This window comes from Lonchura striata, chromosome 7 (genome assembly GCF_050655825.1).
Source record: "Lonchura striata isolate lonStrDom1 chromosome 7, ASM5065582v1, whole genome shotgun sequence".
Taxonomy (NCBI): Eukaryota; Metazoa; Chordata; class Aves; order Passeriformes; family Estrildidae; genus Lonchura; species Lonchura striata.
The window spans coordinates 34,708,493-34,726,899 of NC_140709.1; the positions used below are offsets into that span (position 1 = coordinate 34,708,493).

At 41.6% G+C, this 18,407-nt stretch overlaps 1 protein-coding gene across 9 annotated transcripts in view; it reads right to left on the bottom strand.

Annotated features, from left to right (window-relative positions):
- ERBB4 (erb-b2 receptor tyrosine kinase 4) overlaps nt 1-18,407 on the bottom strand; it is a 595,041-nt gene that overhangs the window by 458,853 nt on the left and 117,781 nt on the right. Inside the window, exon 1 of one of the 9 annotated variants that reach the window (XM_085584642.1) lies at nt 282-17,664. The exons of the other annotated variants lie outside the window; for them this stretch is intronic. The gene's annotated coding sequence lies outside the window, so the exon portion shown is untranslated. Of the gene's footprint in view, nt 1-281; nt 17,665-18,407 lie in introns of those variants that run through there. 9 annotated transcript variants of the gene reach the window in all.

The following is an 18,407-nucleotide window of genomic DNA, read 5'->3' on the forward strand; positions in this document are numbered from 1 at the left end:
ATCAAATCCTGTTTCTGCTAAATTCATGGATGAACGTGTGTGAAGTAAATATACACGGGGTTCTACTCAAAGAAATATTGCTTTCTTCATGTGACAACAGGAGCCTGCAAAAGGCAGTGGGTGTGCCAAATGGTGCAATAATGGCAAGGAAACCACAGCTGATGGCATGGCAGGCAAGCAGCATCCTCTACATGCCAACTTCATCCAGTCTGCCCTTATTCCACCACATCATTTTCACCTGATGGCTCTCTGCACATGCCCCTGCAGGGAACAGGACATACCTAAATTCTCTGCTCTTCCCTGGTGCTGCTCTCTCACTGCTGGAAATATTTTGGCCAAAGTCTTGTTTTTAAACTGGTGCCTGAGAGAAAGGCTCAAATGGAAACATTATCCTGTGGAAAAAGTGTAGGAGAGGAAGATACCATGAATACCAAAGTGCAACAAAGAGGAACTATTTGCACATAAAAGGGTTTATCAAAGTTGCCATTCAACTTGTGTTAATCAACAGGTTCAGATAAGACCAAGTCCTTCTCACGGGACAGGCTCCATCAGACCTTCCAATTTAAATAACCTTGTTTATAACTCCTTTTCATCGGTGCACAAAGACCCCATTTTCTCTCTTTCTTGCTCTCCCTCTCTCTTTGTTGGTGCTGTTTACTCCCAAGTCTGTCTCTGAACTCTCTGTCTAATTAGCTCTTGATAGATCTGCTGCCGTGTTTCCACAAACATTTAATCCTGCCGTCAGTCCCATTTACATTACAGCGTGTTGCATTGTCTTTTACCAGCCTAATTTGGTTTGAGCGAATGTAAATCCCATTAAGCAGTCACTATACACCTATTAGACTGTGGCATATAAACTCAAAACCCCTCCTCATTTATAAGAGTGAACATAAAGCCTAATTCATAAAGGATTTCTAGGACGTTGCAATTTGGGCTTTCTCACAAACCACAGAAAATTCTTAAAGGCTTCAAAACTCTTTTCTTCAAGGTAATATTGGTGAACTGCCCAAAACTCGACATGTTCCAGCCACTGCATACCAACAATAATGCTTTTATAATTCTAATGAGTCCCCAGGAAGTGCTAACTAATTAGAGCAGTGATTTAAAGTTGTCATTATGAGTTGTTCTATGTCTACACTGGATTTCACTTCACTTTTTTGTTTGAGAGCAATACTTGGGTAAAGTGTCCAACTGTAGCAAAACAAACTCTGACACATCCCTCTTCTTCCTAAGCTAGCTACCACAGCATGAGGAAAGAAAAGTCTGCATGAAACTCATGGAGGTAATCAAAAAGGTTTTGAAATTGCACCTGGAGTGAACTTTCACTCCAAATACCATCTTTCTTTTGCCAAAAACCTTAACAGCTCAGATGGAGTCAACTCTTGACTGAGTTTTTCCCCAGGAAATCTTCCCAGCTCACACGGGGCAGCCCAGGGCATTCCAAAAGTGCCAAACCCAACCTGGTCACTCCCATTTCCCCTTTTACAGGCTGGAACAGCAGCAATATTTTGAAACTGTCAGAGGCCACCACCTGCACAACCTGCAGCTGCCTCTCAGTGCTCCCTGCCAGTCTAACCCAGCACGAAGTGAGCCAGGGCTCCTTCCAGAATCATAGGGATGCTTGGTGCAGGTCACTGACAGCAACCTGGAGCCTCACATTTATGGAGGAATCTTGCCCAACAAGTGCAAAGCCCAGACAGCAACACTGCTCCTGCCAGAGCAGTCTGGGAGAGCTGGTTCCATCAGTTGGCACTCTTCTCACACCACAGCAAAAGCTCCAAGTCAAAACTCAGCAGCAGCAAGAGATAAAAATGCTCGCACAGATAAGGAACAGGCACGGGGAAATTCAAAGCACCAGAAAAGAGCCTGCTCTTCAAAATGAAGTAAGCTTTTCCTTAGTCACTGAATGGATATTCCATTACTCATCCACTTGTCCACTTGGTACTGTCATGTACTCATTTAGTTGCATGGTTCTTATCAACCATAATGCCTTATCAAGCACAGCTCCTCTACTGGAATAAAAGCTTAGGACGAGGGCTTTCACAATCTCTCATTACACAGATGATCTGAAAGGATAAAACAATTACTAAAACAATTACTAGCATGCCAGTAAGCACAAAGAAGTGTACCCATTTGCTAATAATTTTGCCCATGGCTTGTATGTAATCAGAAGTACTATCTGTAATTACACCAAATAGAATATATAGTTTCAGCGTGGCTAAAATTTTTGATTTCAACATTATAAATAATCAAACAAGCTCAAATAGATGCTTCTTCACCCATGTCCACACTTATTTTGCCCATAGCCTAATTTTGAAGTCAAGAAGACTAAAGGCAGAATAACACCTCCAGGTGTATGGTACAAACCTGTCTTTCTGTCGCATAGTGCAAATTTCTTTGCCCCACCATAACCTCTAATTTTAGATAATGGCCTGACCTGAAGTTACAGCTCATATTCGATGGATCTAGCTGGTCAGCACTTCCCCACTGAGGGCAACAGGCAGAAGTGAAAAGGAAAGAAGAAATGGGAGGGAAGGTCATTCACTTGCAGGATTCCCAGGTGACTCAAACACATGCCACCCCCTAAAGCTGGCTCTTCCAGCCCCCACAGTCACCTGCTCAGCTTGGGAACAACCAATTACTTCTTAATTCCTACCTGGGGTTAAACAACTCTCCTCGCTATGCTGAGACCACAGCAGATTGTCATCCTCTGCTGCACAAAGGTCTTCATCTGCTAAATGAAATACCAGGACTCTGGAGCACATCAGTGTCAGTCCCAATGCTAATCGATCCTTAATGTCCAAACAGGCTGGTGACTGGCACTAATTTGTTAATTATAGATCACCAAATCCCTTGGGAGGCTAAATCAGTGTGATGTACTTCAGTGTGTTACTACAGCACAAAGCCTTTCAAAGGTTACCTGGCTCTGACACAGCCTTCAAAAATGCTATTCTTCAGAGACAGATGGTCAGTCAAGAAATACACACAACACAGTCTACACTTGAAATCTTACAAATCTAGTCCAGTGCCTCTGAAAGCAAATTTAAAAGCCACTTTTACATGTCACCTGCAAGTGACTTCAGTGCAAATGAAATTTGACACTGTGGTCTCGCATCCAGAGCTACACATTCTATGCTGAAATATTCCAGATTCCATGAAAATGAAAGTCTGCAACTTCTATGGCATTTCATATACAGCTCAGAGAGATGTCTTGAGTTGATTTTCCTCCTGGAGGTAGGAACTTTAATACTGATTTTGTTTAAACCAGAGCTCAACTACTGCTGTCTGCTTCCATTAATGTTAAATGAAGAGCTTCATTATATGTTTAGGCAGTTTTCTCCACTAAACCCAATGAAATTCTCACCTTTGGGGGCAAACCCTAATGAAAACAGCAGATAACATTGTAAGAAAAATCTAAAGCCAAGCCTTTACCTTAGTTCTAATTTGAAAAGTAACTGAACTTGAATGGTTCTTCAGTCTATGTTTTATTATCATTAACCCCTAAAACAGCACAAAATTTCTATAAATCACACCTAGACAATTTGGGGCCCCAGTTAGCTGAAATTCTGCAAGATGTGACTGGGATCAAGACATCTGGGATGACTGGGATCTTTGTCATCTCCTGCATATTGTGAGCATCATGTTGTACACAGACATCCATCCACATGTTCCTTGCTCCAAGACAAACCAAGCTGCTCTCCAGGCACAGACAGTGAAAATTTGCTGACAGAAGAGATCAGGGATAATGCAAGTGGATACTTCAGAGTGCTCCCCTGGCAGGGTGATCTTTCCTCCCATCCTAGCTCCTGGTTGTTTATCTCTCCACAATCCAAGACTGTTCCTGTGACAAATTGTCTTCTACCTGATTAAAACTGTATCTTTAAACACAAACACAAAACTCCAATGTTTCTGGCCTAATACCTTGGCATCAATACAAGCTGAGACTAATCCCATCACCTCTTCTTGGACTCTGTATTTGATGCTGTAAACCAAAACACATTTTAAAGGCTTTCTGCACAGCAGTTTGCAGCAAAGTCAGTGAAGCTCTGATAGGATTTCAACAAGAAATTATGGAAAAACTGTTTTATTTTTATTGGGACCATACCTTGAAATACAAAGTTTCTGATCTCAGAAATGTGTCTCGTCTGTCAACAAACATAGCTTTCAGCTTTCCACCTCAGACCTTTCCTGCCTGTGTTCTAGAAAAAAAAATGGGCTTGGATTTTTTTCTTTCCAAAAGCATTTGAAGTTTTACTTCATCCTCTGTTCTTTTTATCCTCACTATCATCTACACATAATTTATACTGTCACTATATACTGTCTCTCTACCATGTATTATGTTTTTCATTTTACTAAGTATTAAAGATACACCTTTCAAAATAGCCACCTTCCAGTGATCCCTTCTTGCCTCACTTTAATGATATTCATGCTACATATGTGTGTTTTACCTCCTGCCTTTCTGTGTTTTCAACTCCACGTTTGTGCAGATGCAGAGTAGAGGGCACTGCAAGGAGAGAACCACACTCTGCAGGCTGCACATGTGCACACTCCACCACCAGAAACCAACTCCTTGGTTACGCTCACGCAGCTGAAAGAGAGAGGTCAGCAAGTGAACAGCCAGAAGGGCATGGTGGGGTGCTAAGTCTTGGAAACCTCTTCGAGGCAGTCTTTTAGCAGATTGATTTTCATGTGCCTTCAGGCTGACACGAAGCCACGCGTGAGAACCCCTCTCGGTTACCCAGTGAACTGGGTCATGTGTGACAGTATTAGTTAGATGGTCCTTGGATGTGACAGCAGAGAGGGAACCAGCTGTCCAAGGCTAATGTGCCATCTGTGCCTAAAATATTCTGCCAATTGTGTTGGCAGAACATAAAAAGTGTGTCCCTTTATCAGGCTGTAAATCAAAAGCAGGTCTTGCACGTTGTCAATTAAACACTGATATATCGAGTGGCCCGGATGCTTCTTTGACTTCCAGCCTTTTGAGTGTGACATTTGGTAGTATGACCACTACAGAGGTCATTAGCTACAAACACAGAACCCCAAAACAGCCTGAACAACTTCACAAGTGAACAGTTCCACAGTTTACTGACATACATTCAGCAGTTCCAGTTGGTATTGCGCTTAACTACCTGGGACAAGGGAAAAAAGAAGCACTCATGGCAAAACAAATTATAACAGATTTCATTACGGTATTTGTCATACTTCTGAGAGACTGGGTTGAGCATTTTGCATCTCTCTAGTTTAGAGCCAAAGACTCACATCCTGCCTTCTCACAACTGGTATTTTGGTGGAACAGTGGGCAGTGAGCTCCCAGACAGCCTCAAGACTCAGGTACCAGAGCTCACGGGCTCCATCACGTTCTTCCAGCAGTGCTTAGTCCGTGCAGGCCATCACACAGGTCAGACAGCCCTGTGCAGCAGCTCAGGGACAGCAGGTCGAGCATCACCACCAGCTGCTGAAAGCATCATTAGACAGCAGCCCAGCCTCTGCCTGCAGGCCAGGCACAGCTGGAGCAGATGCACAAACACCTCTCCCTTCACAGAAGCTCCCAACAAATCCCAGCCTCTGGAGGCAGATGTGGGTTTGCACATACCTTTCACAAGGCCATGTGAAAGTGTGTGATCACCACCTTCCACCCAGTCCCTAGCACAGAAATGTGGTATCTGTAATACGATGCACAGATCTTGCAGAGCAGACAAACCCTGCACCCGTGGAATCACCTGGAGTGCTAACACAAACAAAAAAGAAGGGAAGACACTGAACACTGAAATCAATTTCTAGAAGAGTCTCCTAATAAACAGCTACTGAGTGGGATAAAGGAACAAGACATTGCTACGTGCCATGCATGGTACTTGAGATAGATAATCAAACAATCTCAATTTAAATTGAGAATGTGCTACATTTTATGGCATTCTCCTTGAAATTAACAGTACCACAAAATGTAGGCCAAAGCCATGACTCTTAAATTGAAAGTATGAATATCTCACGGTTACCCAATCTGTCTATTTTTCTTTATTTTTGGTTTGATTTGCTGATAGCACAGTGTAATCTCTTTCCCCTTTTAAATCAGAGAACAACACAAAGGAGTTCAAAAGTAAGTTTGTTGTGCTACTTAAGTGTCTTTTAACAGCAAGAAATAGTTTGATGTGTCTTGTGTAACTGGCTCCCTAGTCCTTGTCTTTCTGCATACAGCAGTGAGAAGTGATCAAACAAACACAGGCATCTTCCTTAGATCCATGGAAACCAAACAACTCTGCTACAGATTATTACAAGAAACCACTTTTATGGTGCTTTGCCATGAGTTACTGCTAAAGGGAAGTAACATCAGTAACTGGAAGAAGTTTTGATATCTCTACAGAGAAGCCATTTAACTTACATCAAAATAAACACAATATGCTAGTGTTAAAAAAAATAAATTAAAAGAAAACTTTCAGTTACAATGAACACCTCCTGATTCTGATCACATCTTTTCTGGGAACCAAATCACCACAGATCAGGCAGTCTCTGTTGCCCAAGGAGAAGGAAAAAACCCTCACATTTTGAACTTGAACCATCTTCTGCATCATCTGCATAAGGACATTCCAACTCCTGCAGGGAGTTGGGCTTCCATGGGGCAAGAAGGTGGAGCTGGGGAAAGAACTCTGGAGAGACAATTTTCACAATGAGATCTCAAATTGGTCCATAAATGCACCTTTTGTCATTTTGGTGAGAAAGAAAAAGACAAGAGGAAGATTCCTTCAAAGCCTCTTTCCAGCTCAGCTGCTTCTGAATTCACCTGCTTATTAAATTCACAAGTCTGAATGAAGACAGATTATGGCACCAACATCTCTGAACATTTTCCAGTACTTGTATTGCAAGAAAAATACAAACACAAAAATCATTATTGCACTTAACTGGTGCTTTTCAAAACCATCATCACCACTAGGAAAAGAAGCAAGGGTCATTTTCCAGGTACCCATTGCATTCTTAATTCACTGTTGTCCTCGACTCTATCTGTGACCAAAACAGTGCTCTGTAGCCTGTGTGAAACTCTCTTCTGCAAAATAAGTTACTTTCATTGAGTTAACCATTCCTAAGGATTTTTATAAAGTATTTCTAAATTATAGGGCCACAAAAGAAAAAAAAAAATATTAAATGAAAACAAACCAAACAAACCAACCCTGAAATTCTCAGTCACAGACTTGAGAGTAAGGAGTAGGAAATTCAGAAAACAATTCTTGAGATGGTTTTCTTACCAAAAAGTAAGACCAAGGGAAAGTCAGAGACATGAGTGCCACAAAATCTATTAACTAGTGGTGGAAAAGTCATGCTATTTTTTCTTTAATTTTTTTCTTTACACCTGTGCTTGAGCTATTTGCATCAGAACCACAATTTGTGTTATTTGTGTTGGACTGGGCAGTGAACCACTGAACAGGCACTTTCAATCCATCTTTCTGTCTTCCTGTGCTTGTTCTGACAGCTTCCTGTTTTTCTCACAGACCTAATCCCTAGTTCTTTGCCAGCTAATAATACAACTGCAAAAATGAAACTGGAGGAATGGGATGAAGGATGAGTTTAGAAAAGGTAAAATCCATATGGCCTTGCAACACCTACTGCCAAAAATCACTCCAGAGCAGAACATCACAATGTTGCCTGGCATTCCCTACCTAGGCCAAAACGCAGGGAAATACGTGAGAACATCATCTGCTGGCAAACACCAAGTCTTTAATTGAGAATTAAACATCATGGAATACTTCAGAGGCTGCTGAGAGGTCATCATCATCTTCAGTGTGCCAGGAGGTGGATAAAACTGGGTTTAGCCTGAAGCAGAACAATTTTTAAAGGTTCCATAACATGAATTTGACATCTACTTTCTGTTTTTTCATGTGCAACTTAGCTAAGAGAAGGAAAAAGGGACACATTCATATTTGGCTTTTCTAACACTCTAGCAGAAGCTGTGGCAAGTATTAATCCTGGGTAGCTTTGCTCTACTTCAGAAAGAAATAGATATACATGTAATTTTTCTACAGAAAATACATTTAACCATGGAAAATAGAAATTCCAGCATTACTAATTTTACCAGAGGATGGCATTAAAAAGAATTCTGATTATAGTTATTAACAGCATTAATCATTGAAATGGAAACAGTCACCAAAACAGCTAAGCTAGAGATACTGAAAGCCATTAAAGTAAATGTGTTTTTCTGAAAAAGGTGATCATTTCAAGTGAGCAGATCTCACTTGAGAATAGTCAATAACCCCAGGGAGGTGTGTGCATTACTATGAATGGCACCTATTTGCTTTATCCCCAGTAGGCACATTAATTTCTAACAAAACATAGTGTTGAAGGGCTGAATTATTTATCTGTCAGGAGTCTCAAGTGCATCAGATAACACTGTATGCTTGTTTCAGTCATTCAAGCCCAACTCCAGTACTTAAGGAAATCAAAACTATATGCCCAGATCATTTTGTAATGATTTATTAAGAGGACAAACCGGATTCCTCCTCCAGAAATACCTTCACTCGACCAAATTAAAAACAATGTTAGATTTATCTACTATAAAAGCACTGTTTCTATGGAAAAACTTCTTTTAAAAGCAGAGACAAATGGCAGCTGGGCACTGCGTTCCCACTGCTACTTGAGCCTAATTCTCAGCAGGGCATATGGAAATCTCCCATATGACTTTTTGCACTGGACTGCCAAATACTGCTTGTGCATTCGTTTTCAGATGAGCACGTGGTTCTTGCATGAGCTACAAACAAAAAGCACACGACGTGAAAGGAAAGAGGCCACTACGGACAGTTCACAATCACAGGTGGCTGGAAGTGCTGTAAATGTGCACCTCTGCTTTTGTCAGGCATGAATAACCAACAGCATCTGCCTACAACATAGGAAACATTCACTTATTTTCACATGCTCTGCAGAGTCCTGAGCGATTCCTCTGGAGAGCTCAGATTGTGGCTGATCATTGCCAGCCACGTGAGCTGGGTCATTGTTATTCCCCGCTTTGTTTACTCTTTTTTGGGATAGAAAATATGGGAGGAAAGCATTCAGCATTTGTAGAGAGACACTTGTGCTCTGTTTGAGACACAGCAATAATGACCCTGCGTTATTCTCAGATCACATCCCCAATAATATCTGTGCCCCATCCCTTGCAAGCCCCCAGGATGAAGAGTGGACTGCAGGAACACCCAGCCCAGGCACCAATGAGCTGGGTTAGCTGACAGACACTTGTGCTGGGTGAGGAGATCAGGCAGTATTTGGGCAATCCTTACCTTCCCCCAGGAGTTATGCTCATCTTCAGTCAGGCCAACTTTGCTGACAGGATATAACACCTTTGTTCTCAGCCCCACAATTTCACTACAGTAGGTCCTGGATTAGATCAACCTGGTTGCTAGTGACATTTGATTTACAGAAAACAGCTTTTCTCCTATGTGTGCATGGCCTCTGCACCTTTTATCCACATCAGCTGCTGGAGCCAGTTGGGGGATGCCTTTTCATCAGCAAATCGTTTCACCTAAGCAGCAGCTTCAAAAAGCGGGTTAATTTGCACTCTTCAAACATAATCACTTTAAAAAAGGAAAGGACTCATTACTTTAGTGATGTTTCCTGGTCCATTGCACCATTGTTGGAAACTCTGTCAGTAAACAAATTACATCTAACACTGTGCCCTTCTGCTAAACAGATCTCCTGAGAATATCTTGTTATGCATAATGCTTTCTTTCACGCCTCTGGATCTGGCAGAAGAACACAAGTGTCTCTCTACAAATGCTGAATTATTTTTCCTCCCATATTTTCTATCAAAAAAAAAAATACAAGAGTAAATAAAGTGGGGAATAACTAAGCTCAATACTGTAACTTGCCTTTCAAGTGGCAATATCAAAGAAAATGATTTTTTCCTATAGTAGCAACCACTTCTGCTACTTAAACCCACACAGAGAAAAAGGATCAATCTTCAGAAAGCGCTGAGGATCCCCTGCCTACAAAACAAATAGAGCACGTACTTTGTAGATGCCTCCACATTTGGGTGTTGCAGCATTTGTGACTATTCACACACTAACTAGGTCCAACTACCAGGTTTACCTGAGGAGGAAGATAAAACCCAACATTATGGGCAATTTTCCTGTTAACTGGTAGGAAACAGATTTGTTTCTGGGAAATCACCACTGCAACAGTGTTTGAATATGATTTTAAAAGGACAGATGGAACTTGCAAAGCATACTGAAAGCTTTGTTGGCAAAACGATCATTCTTATGAATTAAATCCGTTACTAAGATAAGGCTTCCCCTCCCCCAGTAAGCTCTTCGCTCACCTCAAGGGTTCTTCAAAAATTATTCAATTTATGTACTTCTTGCTGTATCAAAATTATAGCAATTAGTGGGAATTATAATGGACAAACAATTTGCTTTGACTCAGTGGACTTAGACCATTGCTGCAGTTATGGTAATTTAAATGGATTATCCCATGTGGAGTTTTGCATCAAATCAGCCATCTCCTCAAAATGTCACCAGACAGATGTTGCAGCAGGAGGTTAACATACCCCACACCCAAGGCAGCAAGAGAAAGCCCTGGTGATCCTCCTGCCAGCACAGCAAGGGTCACCCTCCATGACCACAGTGTTGCCAACAGGAGCTGTGGGATGTCAAGTGCTTTTGGACACTCACCCCTAAGAACCATCTCTTAACCACAGGGCACTTGAAAATGTGAACCCTGAGGAGTCTGCAACGCAAGAGCATGGCACCACTTCCCAAGACAGCTCTATGTTTTTTTCAAAAACAAACATATTGGAACCCCCCTCAGCCTTTGCACAGCATGCTCAGATTTCAAATGAATAGTATTTGCCTTCAGCCACTGCTGGCATCACACAAAACCAGAGTGTATGCAAGGCAGGGATGGGGGAGAAGGGAGAAATCTCCTGAGGAAAGACATTATACACTGGAAAACAAAATGATTAATGCACAACCTAGGTAAGAACAAACTTACCAGGAAGAAAAATTATAGAGCTACAGACTTTTCACTACACAACAGGAAAACAGTCCCATTATTTTGTTTCCTATCCTGTGAGTGGATGTACAGAAGGAGAACAGGCATCCCTTGAGTAATCTCCCAGACCTGCAAGAAACCAGAAGGAGCTTGGAAACATGACAGGCAATTCTAGACAGAACATCAACATGAGGAAAACTTGAATTTCATCTGAAGCCCTGCTTTAGGGGTTTGAGTGAGACCCAGCTTTATGTCTAATGTATGGAGGAGAACCCTGCCCACTTCTGCTGACTAAAGGAGAAGATTTCAAGAGAAAAATCAGTCATCAAGAAAACAAAAGCTCAAATAATTGGAAAGGACTACCAGGAAAGGAATGGAAGAACAGCAAAGGACTGTCTGTGGCACAGAAAGACTTTGCCATACTTAGCAAGCAGGGCACTACCAGAGTAAGCATGCAGAGAACAATGAACACACCACTCAGTAGCAGAATGCTCCCATGGAAAGAACTGGAGAGAAAAAATAAAAACTTCCAAACAGGTAGAAGAGCCTGATAAAACCCCCTATATTTAGCTCATATTTATTATTGTGAGTCATCAAGGACATCTATGAAACATCAGCAGGTCTTCACAGTTGCCAGCAAAGCATTTTGAGTGACTCTTTGGAGTCCAATGATATCTCTGGGACAGTTTGTTTTCCAGCTGTCCTTCAATTCCAAAAGGGCAGCCCATGGTAGACTTCAAAAACACTGGCATGAATTTTTACAACTTCAGCAGGCCCAAGACCTAGAAAAGTCAGCACCAGAGTGACAGGAACTGCCAAGACCCTCAGGCTCAGAGGCTAGGACAGAGCTGCTGAAATGAGAAGTGATGTTCACAAATCACTGTGCAACCATCTGAGTACAATTTGTGCTCTGGTTTGTGAGGCAAGCCAAGGGCTTTAGAGAAAGTGAGCTGCTAAACATTATTATTATTATTACATCCCTGTGTCCATTATCACACCCACTACAATATCTGTCACAGGGGTTAGGGAGAAAGGAGAGATCAGCTAGGACAGAGACAGGAAGGAAAGTTGGAGTTATACCCCAAAAAGACCTTTTATAATTGTTTTGCCTCTAACTTTTGAAAATGATAGTGCAGCTTGTTAACAGGTCTTACAGCAAAACCCACCCATGCTAAATGAGGAAGGGGTTTCCTTCCTACTGTTTTCAATGGAGTGGTTACAGCATCAGAGGCTGCTCTCAAAGCCTGTCAGGACTCCATCCAGAACATGGAAGCATTGGGCTGACTCCCTTGATGACGTGCTCTTTCCTTTTCCCTTTTTATTTTTTTGTTGATGCAAGGTCCCATCTGGATGAACTTTTGGGAAAGACATATTGAAAAGGCACTTTAAAAAGGAGCAAAACTGGGGATATGCAGCAGATGAACATTTTGTTATTTGGAAGAGACAGCACAGGAATCAAATGCAGCATCACACAAGTGTGCCCTGGTAGTTGCTAGATCATGATGATCAACAGCTTTGTTCCAGCTACAAAAGGTGTGTTTTGGAGATGGCTATTTCAAGGCAGGCACAAATCATTTTTAATTGCATCAGGCTTATTTACTGACTATGTACTTCATTTTTTCCTTGGACAAGTACGCCACTAGAAACAAGAAAAATTAAAAAGTGCTGCTTTCCTGAAGCAGTGGGTAATACTGCATGTATTCCTAATGTCTCCATTCAGTCCTTCTGACAAGACACATTGACGTAGGAGTAATCAAAACACACACCATGTCCCTTAGCCACTGTGACACCCATCCTCAGTTACAGCTCAATATCTTGTGAGCCAAAAGTGATGAATGCCAGAACTATGAATGCTGAACAGGATATCTAATACTAGTAGTGAAAAGCAAAATGCATCTGAATATGAATTGGTATTCTCAAATTAAACAGCTCTGATTTTGATAGCTAGTAAACATATTTATAATCATTCAGATGCTAAAATATGTGCTTCTAGTCCTCGGATGAATAAACACAAAAGCTGTGCCTGTTGATAAGTACTTACCCGTTCATTTCTTTAGTTGGAATACAAATCATACTTTTAACTATTTTTCTTTCTTTTTTTCTTTTAATTAAAGAGGCCTAAGACTCCTTCAGCAAGTCTGTATCATTGTAACACCAGCACTGACTATGAATGGTGCATGAAGGCATTATATACAATTCCACTGGGGTTCTTCTGACAGAAGCATTTGACATAGAGATAAACCCACTTCAGTGCATTTGCCACTTGGGTTCTTCAATAGCCTTGTTAATTTTTTAATATTTTCTATAATACAATATTTCTATACTTCCTTATATTCTCTATATTTTTAAATGCAGATTTAGTCCCAATTCAGCATTTTGTACATGTACCGTATTTTAATTATAGCTATAAATAATACCAGTTGGTGTGGTTAAAAGCTTGGGAAGGGGAGGAAATAAAAAGAACTAAAAAATAGAAAAACCAAAGAAAAAGGTAGTTAATCACAATTTTTAAGGGAAATGTTTTCAATGGATAAAAGGAAGAGCAGGAAAAAGGAAGAGACCATGCAGGAATTTGAACCTACAAGCACTTGGAAAAAAGATCACTTGGCATGAAACCACCTTCCTTGGAGTCTGAACAGGCTGAATGTTACCTCCTGTGAGTTTTGGAACCGACAGAGCTGACAAGGGAGGCAAAATATAGCCATATAAGTATGCATTTGAACACAACCATTTAACTAAAGAATAAAAATGCAACTGCTCTTACAATTGTTTCCAAGATCTTCTACAAAAGCAAGCAGGAGAAAGAAGATGTCCCTGCATGGCCACCACCTGCCCAACACTGGGCAGCACCAGAGCATTGCTGGTGGTGATCAAGAGGAGCTGGTGAGCACTCACTGACCAAGATCTAAGAGACAGAGAAGTGTTCTCAACCTCAAATTTCAGAGGCCCTTTACCCAAACAGAAAATCTCCAGAGGAGCTAAAAGCCAATGGTACTTTACAGAGCAGCTGAAGGATTCTTAACCACTGCAAGGTTTCTCCACCACACTCACCAGAGCTGAGGTGATTTACCTTCCTCCTCAGGCAATTAAAGTACCTAAAACTGCCCCTAAATACCTGATCTCATCTGAATTCCTCAGGCTTTGGAAGGTTTGTGCATGTTGCTTAGCATTATGTATTTAAGTATGGTACTACCTGGAGGTTTACAAGTCAGTCTCACAGATACAAACAATATGCAAATCAATTGCCCAGAAATAAATAAAACCATCCAATTCCCTCTAAAATAATGAGATATGGTGAAATAAATATCAGTCCCTGAAAATACTGTTTAGTCCTTTCATTTTTTTTTCTTTACCTCATGGTTTTGGAGCCTTTCATTTTTTACTTCTATTACATGGATGTGATGTCCAGAAATTACCTTCAAGAAATGGGAAGAAAAGAAAGTCCAACTACAAAGATTCTCAGACAAAACTATCTAAGAGTAAGTAAGAGTCAGTGACTAACTAAGAGATATTTGGAATAGGAAACACTAACAGCTTAATGCTAATATTCAGTTGTTGTTTCTTTTTGTCCCACATAAACTGCTCGACCATTGGTGCACATGTCTGCAGTTGAAAAGTATGTGAACAGCTCAAAGGGGAAGAGCACTTCAAAAATGTAGACTGAATTTTTGGATAAAACCTCCTTCTCCCAGTCCATACACACCAAGAGCAGACTCCTCTGCCAGGAAAACTCACACCAGCCTCAGGTTTGGCCCCAGTGGAGCTCCTTCCTTTAAATAAGAGGCTCAGCAGAATCAGAGCTGATGTAGAGACAAGGATGCTTTGCACACTGGCTCTTTTTTCTTCAAATTGCATGATTAATATCAACATGAATGCAAAACTTCACAATCTGAATTAAAATTCAAGAGGAAGAGGGAAAATGTGACACCCTGCATTTTAAAGCATAATGTTATGCACAGACTGGACCGCTTTTACCAACCAAGCAAGACATGACATGAAGTTTAATAAATATTCAATAAAAAAGGAAGAAATATGAATTTGATGAAGTTTGCAGGCAATTAGAGCAATTTATTTCACTATTAACATGACAGACTAAATGGAAATCAGCTCTGGGTGAAAATGCAGTTTTACTGCCCAGCATTCAGATTGCTGTGTAATTAAATAATGAAACGGGTGAGGGGCATCCACAACCCACTTCTCCAGCAAGGCAACCATCCATCAGAGCCCTGCCTCCTGCCAGCCCAGAGCACACACAGCGTGTCAGGGGATGTGTGTGTGCCTGCCTGGGTCCAGCACTGCAGGGAGGATTTCTTTCCACTCTGCAAAAAAGCATTTCCTACATGGCCAGCTCACCCCTGCTCCTGCTGCACTGGAAATGCCAGCTGCACTTATGGCCTACCATGTTTAGTTCACTGCTTGTTTTCTTCATTAAGAAAAAATATTAATCATACATTAGGAAAGTCAATATTTTTATCCAATTTCAGGCTGAAACTAAAAAGCCATGAGGTTCCTTTTCCCCATGAATGCTCATTAAGAAATCAGGATTCTTGTATATCAGATCCTCTAGAAACAAACAAACAAAAAAGAGTCTGTGCTTAATTCACCACATGCAGCTCTTCAACCTGCCAGGAGATGTGAGGAGGAGGGATGCATGCTGATACTTCAGAACATGAAGATTGTTCTAAATTTGAGCATATGTACTCCAGGATCCAAGAAAAAATTCACTATTTCTGTATGTTAACCAATGCCCAAATATTTCCTTACCCCTTTGACAGCAGGTGCTGCTTTCAACAGATCCAGCAAGTCCATCTCAGTTGTCAAATTGCTGTTCCTGACAGACTCTCCAGCAGTCAGTTGTGTTTGACAGATTGCAGATCTGTTGATAAAACGCTTCCTTTCTGAAACAGCCACTTTGTCTAGCAGCACACACAGCCATAGATGTGCAAAACATCTGCTCTAAATTATTCCTCCTTTTGACTAACTTCCCCCAAAAGCTGCCTTTTTGCAAGAGAACTTTAAAAAAAATCAAAACAAAACTTAAGACATCAAATATCTCTGTTTGCAAGCTTACCTCTTCTACAAGATCTAAAGCAGGAAAGTTTGGAACACCTGATTTATAACAAGCTTTAAAGGAATTTCCTTTCAGGACACTGCAAAGAAAATAATCTTCTAGTAGCTCCAGCTGGCCACCAAAAATTGCAGATACTTTTGAAAATGTATTACTAAATTACTCTTAATTTGCAGCATAGAACATACAGCTTGACTAGTCCTACAACTTCAGAGCTGGTCCATCCACTAATAGCCATCACCATGGGAACAAGGAAACAGGCACCAGCAAAAGGGAAAACATTTTCTTAGTCCTTGAAAACCTAGAGTTTTGCCTACTTTCCCTCAGTTGCATTTCATCCGTCAACTTAGGGAACCAACTGGGACTTTGCCATACAAAAATCAATGAAATTCCATCTGAAATTAAGGACATTTTTATGGATCAGAATTTCAGCTTGAATAAAGATACCCATCTTTGTTCCAATTTTAGGAAACAAGCTTTGCAGATCAATTTCGGGCTCAGTTTCAAAAGGAAGAAAGAGGCTCCTAAAAGCTTTGATCTGGTAGAGCTTGAGACAAGTATTCCGTAGTGTCAATATTCCCATTTATCTCACCATATGACTACAGATTTTCTGGAAAGAAGTCAAGGAAAGGAAGGAAAAAAGAAAGCTATCCCAATGAAATCTAGTCCAATAAGCTCAATTACAGCTGTGCATGTAGCAAATTCACTTATATAACAAGTCAGTGCAACAACTCAGCTCCTGAGCAGTCACAGCGCAGCACCATCACCTGACAAGCTGACATGGCTGATTTAATTTATATATCTCTATATGCAATGGCAAAGAACATGCACACAACCCAAAAGGCACATTTGAACAGCACACTAGTTTGTATGAACACATCAGGCACATCCTGCCCCTGCTGAAATCAGTGCAAAGTTTCTCCCAGTCCTGAGCATGGCACAGTCACAGCCTGGCACGTGCAGCAGAGACCAGCACGGTGCAAAAGCCTCCATCATCTCCTGAAACTGGACAGGCTCCTTACAAGGACCACTTCAACTACACTCACTAAAGGAGCAAAAAAAGGTTTTGATGCACAGACCGACTTGGGAAGGATCCACAATACTGCTTTTTAAAGTTGTGCTGAATTAAATGCAAGAACACGAGAGGGCCAGCCATCCTCTGCATCTGCAGGAATACCTTGATCCTGACTTGCAGCTCCACTGCCTGCCAGCTGGTACGTGGCTCCCCTGGCAGGCATCAGAAGGCTGCCTCAGTAAGGAGAAGCTGTGGCCATGAATGTTTCACAGGGAACACACATTGCCACAGCATCATGAGCAGTTATCGATAAGAAGTAATCAAATGGTGTGGGAATCCAGACTTCCCTCTGGCTGCCCTGGGACCCTGGCAGGGGTCAGGAACCCCCCTGGACAGAGCCCCCAGAGACACTGGCTGTGATCTCTGCCCATGGAAAAGACTTTGCAATCTTACAGGATCAATTACCAGCTCTGAGTGTTTGATATCAGTAATAATTAAGTGTGGCATGGGTGCAAAAGTAAAATTTTAGGATTCTAGATTAGGGGTCCAAAGGGGACAAGATGGAGGAAATTGGGTGTACCTTGTCCTTTTTCTCCTTCTTCATGCCCTCCATGTTTCACTGTGGTGTTGGCATTGTTCTGTTGGTTCAGGCTGGGGACACACTGTCCAACGTAGGTGACAGATATTGGCACGTTCTTGTAAATCCAGCCCAGGGAGTTTCTGGTATTTAATGTTTGTAACATCCCACTGAGGGCAGAGCCCCACACGCTGCCCTGCAGGACAGAGCTGGGCAGGGCAGCAGAACATGTGAGAGATAAACAGAATAAACAACCTGGAAACCAGCACAGACCAATTATGGCTTCTGCTTTGGCAGCGGGGCAGAAAGACAGAGACTTTCTACAATCTGGGAATCATCAATGCCACAGATTCCGACAAAAAGGAAAGCACAGCATCTTTAATCATCAAGATTTTCCCCTCCCCACGCTCCCAAATTGAAAAGGGAGAGTTGCTCATTCAGACAAAGGCCACAGGGCACAGGCATGACCCCAGGCAGGTTCTCCCACCATGCCCACAAATTCCACAGGCGTGGCATTAAGGACACCACACACAGCCCAGCACAATGCCATGAGCCATCACTCATGGGAGGGTAACAAAATGCTCTGCCTGCAGCAGAACAACAGGAACCTGCTCTCCAAGGTCTAAACAAATACGTCTTCTGCTTACCAAATATTTAGAAGACTACAAGGGAGCAGCACAGCAAATCTACCCACACTGCACCTTCTTGTACCAACTGTGCGTGAGCACAACTCATCAGAAATCTCAGGAGTCACCACCCGCTGCTATTAACAGAGTACATCAATA